The sequence below is a fragment of the Propithecus coquereli genome, unplaced genomic scaffold (genome assembly GCF_000956105.1).
Source record: "Propithecus coquereli isolate 6110/MARCELLA unplaced genomic scaffold, Pcoq_1.0 Scaffold11, whole genome shotgun sequence".
Classification (NCBI taxonomy): Eukaryota; Metazoa; Chordata; class Mammalia; order Primates; family Indriidae; genus Propithecus; species Propithecus coquereli.
Genome location: NW_012134969.1, coordinates 10,997,135 through 11,003,235, shown reverse-complemented (window position 1 = coordinate 11,003,235; position 6,101 = coordinate 10,997,135). Strand labels below are relative to the sequence as shown.

Below are 6,101 nucleotides of genomic sequence, written 5' to 3'. Positions count from 1 at the left end.
TAGCTGGACAACTAAAAATATATAGAAAAAATTAGCTGGGCATGGTGGCACATGCCTGTAGTCCCAGCTACTGGGGAGGCTGAGGCAGTAGGATTGCTTGAACCCAGAAATTTAAGGTTGCTGTGAGCTAGGCTGATGCCACGGCACTCAAGCATGGGCAACAGAGTGAGACTCTGTCTCAGAAAAAAAAAAAAAAATTTGGTTTCTGCATGTTCATTGTTAGTATACATAAATGTGATAGATTTTTGCATTTCTTTATTCTGGGACCTTGTTGAACTCACTTTTTAGTTCTAAAAGCTTTTTTATACATTCCTTGGGATGTTCTACATAGACATTCATGTTATCTGCAAATAGGGACGGTGTATTTCTTCCACTTCAAACTATATACATTTTATTTCTTTTTCTTGACTTACAGCACTAGCTAGAACTTCCAGCACTGTAATAAATAAGAGCAGTAAAAACGGACATCGCTGCTTTGTTCCCAAATCTGAGGGGGAAAGCATTCAGTCTTTTACCATTACGGAAAATGTTAGTTGTGGGGTTTTTGTAGTGCTCTTTATCAAGATGAGGTAATTCCCCTCTATTCCTAACTTGTTATAGTTTTTATCAGAAATGAGTATTAGATTTCATCAAATGCTTTTCTTATACCAACTGATATGATCATATGATTTTTTTTTCTTATTGGTTTGTTAATATGGGGGAATTTAGGAAATTTTTTAAAAAATATTTTAAACAATTAACTAAAACAAGTACTGGGTCTGATGAGCCAAGTGGGGCAGTATGGTGGTTTTTTCTTTATGTAAGACCTTAAACCTACCTCACCTCTAGATCTAATGACAATAAAGGCCTTATGGTCTGTCTATCTGATTGATCAATCATCAAGAGACGATTATATCCAGTTTAATATAATGTGCCAAAGTTGAAAATACCAGTAACAGGTTTTGGACTGATTATCAACTTATGAAGCATTATTCACTCAACAAATATTTATTTACAGAGGCATTATAGCATAATGGTTAAGATCCCTGCCATTCATTAGCTTGTGACTTTAGATGAGTTACCTAATTCCTAAGTAACTCTGTCTACGATGTAATATAAAACACAAGTATAGGTGTCTGTGAAAGTGTTGATGCATAAAGGCCTAACTAAATAGGAAAGGAAGAGAGCAAGGAGGTAAAATAAGAGTTCACACAAAAGGAGTCACAGGCCAGGTAAATAGTACATATTAATAACTAGATCTCATCCTCAATTTTGATGGATTGGTATCAGTGTTATTCAAAGTATGACCCTAAAACTATGTTACAGGGCTGCTACAAGGAGCTTGTGCTAGAATGTAAATCAACTATGAAACTAAGCACACTGTTTAATTCAAATATTTATTTATGCAGAAAGACTTACTTTAAAAAAAATTTAAGTTGACATAAAAATTGTATTACTTTATTGTGTAAAACATGAAATTTTGAAATATGTATACATTTTAGAATGGTTATGAGCTAATTAACATATTAATTACCCCAATGTCATTTTTTTGTGATGAAAACACTTAAAATCTACTCTTAGCGACTTTCGAGAATACAATACATTGTTATTAACTACAGTTAACAACCATGTTGTACAATAGATCTCTTGAACTTATCCCTCCTATCTAAATGAAATTATGCATACTTTGATCAACATCTCCCCAACTCCTCCCTGCCCCCAACCCCTGGTAACCATCGTCCTACTCTACTGAGTTCAACTTTTTTAGATTCCACATCTAAGTGAGATCCTATGCTATTTGTCTTCTTTGCCTGGCTTATTTCAGTTAACATAATGTCCTCTGGGTTCATCCAGGTTGTCATAAAAGATAGGATATCCCTCTTTTCCAAGGCTGAATAGTATTCCTTGTGTATGTACCACATTTCCTTTATCCACTTCATCTGTTGGTGAATATTTGGGTTGATACCATATCTTGGCTACTGTGAACAATGCTGCAATGAACATGGGAGCGCAGATATCTCTTGAATATACTGATTTAATTTCCTTTGGATATATATACAGTAGTAGGATTGCTGGATCATATAATAGCTCTACTTTAAATTTTTTGAGAAACCTCTATCCTGTTTTCCATAATGGCTGTACTAAGTTACATTTCCAACAACAGTGTACAAGGATTTCCTTTTCTCCACATCCTCACTAACACTTACCTTTCATCTTTTTGATAACAGCCATTCTAACAGGTGTGAGATATCTCACTGTGGTTTTGATTTCCCTGATGATTAATGATATTGAATATTTTCTGTTCATCATTTGTATGTTTTCTTGTGATGATGTTTATTCAGGTCCTTTGCGCCCACTTTTAAATCAGGTTGTTTTCTTGCTATTGACTTGTTTAAATTCCTTACTTAATAATAACCCCTTATTAGATGCATGGTTTCCAAGTATTTTCTGTAGGTTGTCCCTTCATCTTCACTATGTTATTTTCTTTGCTGTGCCAAAGCTTTTAAAATTGATGTAATCTCACTTGTCTATTTTTGTTTTTGTTGCCTGTGCTTTTGAGAAAAATCACTGGCCAGACCAATGTCATGGAGTATTCCCCCGCCTGTGTTTTCTTTTCTTTTTTTTTTCAGAGACAGGGTCTCATTGTATTGTCCAGGCTGGACTCGAACTCCTGGCCTCAAGTAATCCTCCTGCCTCAGCCTCCCAAGATACTGGGATTGCATAAAGGCATGGGCCACTGCACTTGGCTCCCTGTGTTTTCCTCTAATACTTTTACAGTTTTAGGTCTTACATTTAAGTCTTTAATCTATTTGGAGTTGATTTTTGTACATGGTATGAGACAAGAGTTCGGTCTCATTCTTCTACATGTGGATAGCCAGTTTTCTCAACACTGTTGAAAAGACTGTCCTTTCCCTCATTGTGTGTTCTCGGCACCTTTGTCAAAAATCAATTGACCATAAATGTGTGAATTTATTTCTAGGCTTTCTATTCTATCCCATTGGTCTATGTGTCTGTTTTTATGTCAGTACCAAGCTGTTTTGATTACTGTAGCTTTGCAGTAGATTTTCAAACGAGGTAGTGTGATGCCTCTGCCTTTGTTCTTTTGCTTAAGACTACTTTGGCTATTTGGGGTCTTTTGCGGTTCCATACACATTTTAGGATGTTTTTTCTAAATGTCATTGGAAGTTTAATAGGAATTGCACTGAATCTATACATCATACTGGGTAATATGAACATTCTAACAATATTAATTCTTCCAATCCATGAACACGGGATATCTTTCCATTTCTTTGTGTCAGAAAGACTTTTCGTTTTGTTTTTTTTTTTTTGAGATAGAGTCTTACTATGTTGCCCAGGGTAGAGTGCCAGAGCATCAGCCTAGCTCACAGCAACCTCAAATTCCCGGGCTCAAGCAATCCTTCTGCCTCAGCCTCCCAAGTAGCTGAGACTACAGGCATGCGCCACTATGCCCGGCTAATTTTTTTTCCTATATATGTATTTTTAGTTGCCCAGCTAATTTCTTTCTATTTTGTTTAGTGGAGATGGGGGTCTTGCTCTTGCTAAGGCTGGTCTCGAACTCCTGAACTCAAACAATCCAACCCACCTCGGCCTCCCACAGTGCTAGGATTACAGGCGTGAGCCACCGCGCCTGGCCAGAAAGACCTTTTTGATAAAGGAAGCAGTGCCTTGTTTTATATTTGTGCACAAGCTTCCTAACTTATCACAGATCAGGACTTTTGAGTAGCACCAGCTATATCTGAAGTATTTTTCTTAAAACTTTAATTACTGATTTAAATATAAATACAAATTTTAAGAGATTCTAATTTTTAATTCTTGAATAATAGCATTTAATGAATACCAACTACATATCCAGAATTCAATTAGGTATTTTGAGATGGGTTGGGGGAGAGACCTGGGAATTACTTGTGGTGGAGGAGTGGATGGTAGATACGGTTATTACCTTCACTTTAGAAGGTCATATTCTAATAGAAAATGAAATATCCAAAGCAACTTCCATAGGGTGAAGTAAGTTACCAATCAGTGGATGACAACCACTAGTTCAATTTCTCAAATGGCAGAGCTCATCAATGAACTCTGGGGACTAACTCCCTTTTCTTTTATTTCCAAGAATCTCAATGTCAGTAAGTAATAATATTCTGATTCTTTCCTCAATGGAGCAATAGAGATAGCAAGGCTGGAATCAGAGACAGACACTCTGACCATAAAGACTGGAGGAATCTTCTCTTGAGGAGCTCTATATACCTCTGTAGAATCACATCAAAATCAACTAAGCTTTGCCTGAACTTTAGTCTTTCTTTCAGGAAGGGTTTTGTTTTTCACTGCTTATTTGGGAAGTTCTTAAATGTGACATAAGAAATTGCTTGAGATTTCTTTAATTAATTTCATCTTCAGTACTACTATAAGGATTTTCAGGAATCTAATCATAGCAATTGGAAAGGGAATAATATTATCCAGAAAAAAGACAGGAAAAAAGTCTCTAAGGTAACAAAAGTAGATATTTACAAAGATGTGCTCTGACAAGCAACAATTCTTAGTTCTATAAATTAAGTACAGAAGGGAACACAACAGAAGGAAGAGCAAATAACCAAATATAAATATAAATTAATAGCTTAGATTTATAAGCATATTAGAAGGTCAAAAACAGTAGTCCCCAAGCTTTTTGGCACCAGGGACCAGTTTCATGGAAGACAATTTTTCCACGGACCAGGTGGGTGATGGTTTTGGCATGATTCAAGTGCATTACATTTATGATGCAGTCAAACCTCTCTGCTAATGATAATCTGTATTTGCAGCTGCTCCCCAGCACTAGCATCACTGCCTCAGTTCCACTTCAGATCATCAGGCATTAGATTCTCATAAGGAGCACACAACCTAGATCCCTCGCATGTACAGTTTACAGCAGGGTTTGTGCTTATGAGAATCTAATGCTGCTGCTCATCTGACGGGAGGCGGAACCTACACAGTGATGCGAGAGATGGGGAGCAGCTGTAAATACAGATGAAGCTTCAACTCACTTGCTGCTCACCTCCTGTTGTGCAGCCTGGTTCCTAACAGGATGGTTGGAGGCCACAAGTCTAAAAAGCTTAAAACAGAGGAGGCTTATGAATAATACCAAAATTAAGACAAAAGTTACAAAGCTGAATTGCAAACATGAAAAGGCCGATGCCTGGGGACAGATGATATAATGTTAATAGATGATAATAAATGCATAATTACTTAATTAGAATTTTATTCCTATTGCCTCTATTAAAGAGAATAATCTCCACTTGATGAATGAAAAACCAGACAAAAAAGGACACATATTGTTCCATCTACATAAAGTACAAAATATGCAAAATAATCTATGATGTTAGAAATCAGGATAATGGTTACCTTTGGGGCAGGCAATACCTAAGAAGGGGCCCTGGGGTACAGGTATTCCTTTTATGAAAATTCATCAAGCTGTACAATTAAAATGTGTGGACTTTTTTGTACATGTATGTCCATAAAATGTTAAAAAAGAAAACAAAGTTAAGTCTAAAGTGTTAAGACTGGCAAGGAGCTCATTTTACTTTATTAAGCTAAGTCTTACTTCATTCTTTGGTCCAAATTGCCCAAGGATCTGAAAGAACTTGCAAATATGATTACCAAAATACTGTTGTGTCCATAAAGGAGTTAAGGAGTTGACAGGACACTGAAATTAGCAAGTATTTTTAAAATTAGTAAAACATGAGAGGGGAAGGGGTAAAGGAGAATGGATTTCAGGAACTATATAATACTACTACACCAATGAACATGACATTACATTGATGGGCAAAAATTCAAAACCTGATTACACAAACATTTAGGAAAATAAGCTAATTCCAATTTATCCTTTGAGTTTCAGCTTAAATGTTGTTTCTTCAGACAAATCACCCTTGAACACCTTGTTAAAAAAAAAAAAACTCACTTTGTTAATTTTTATGGCTACCTATTTTCCCTCCATAACATTATTCACAATTTGTAAAGATATATTTGGTTATGTGATTATTTATATAATGTTCAACTCCATGAGATAGTAGCTCAAATAGTGATGCTTGGTTGAATAACTAAATGAATTTCTGATGAAGATCTTGTGAACA

The 6,101-nt window shown here is 35.9% G+C and overlaps 1 protein-coding gene across 1 annotated transcript in view; it reads right to left on the bottom strand.

Annotated features, from left to right (window-relative positions):
- KPNA3 (karyopherin alpha 3 (importin alpha 4)) overlaps window positions 1–6,101 on the bottom strand; it is an 84,363-nt gene that overhangs the window by 36,563 nt on the left and 41,699 nt on the right. The window lies entirely within an intron of this gene.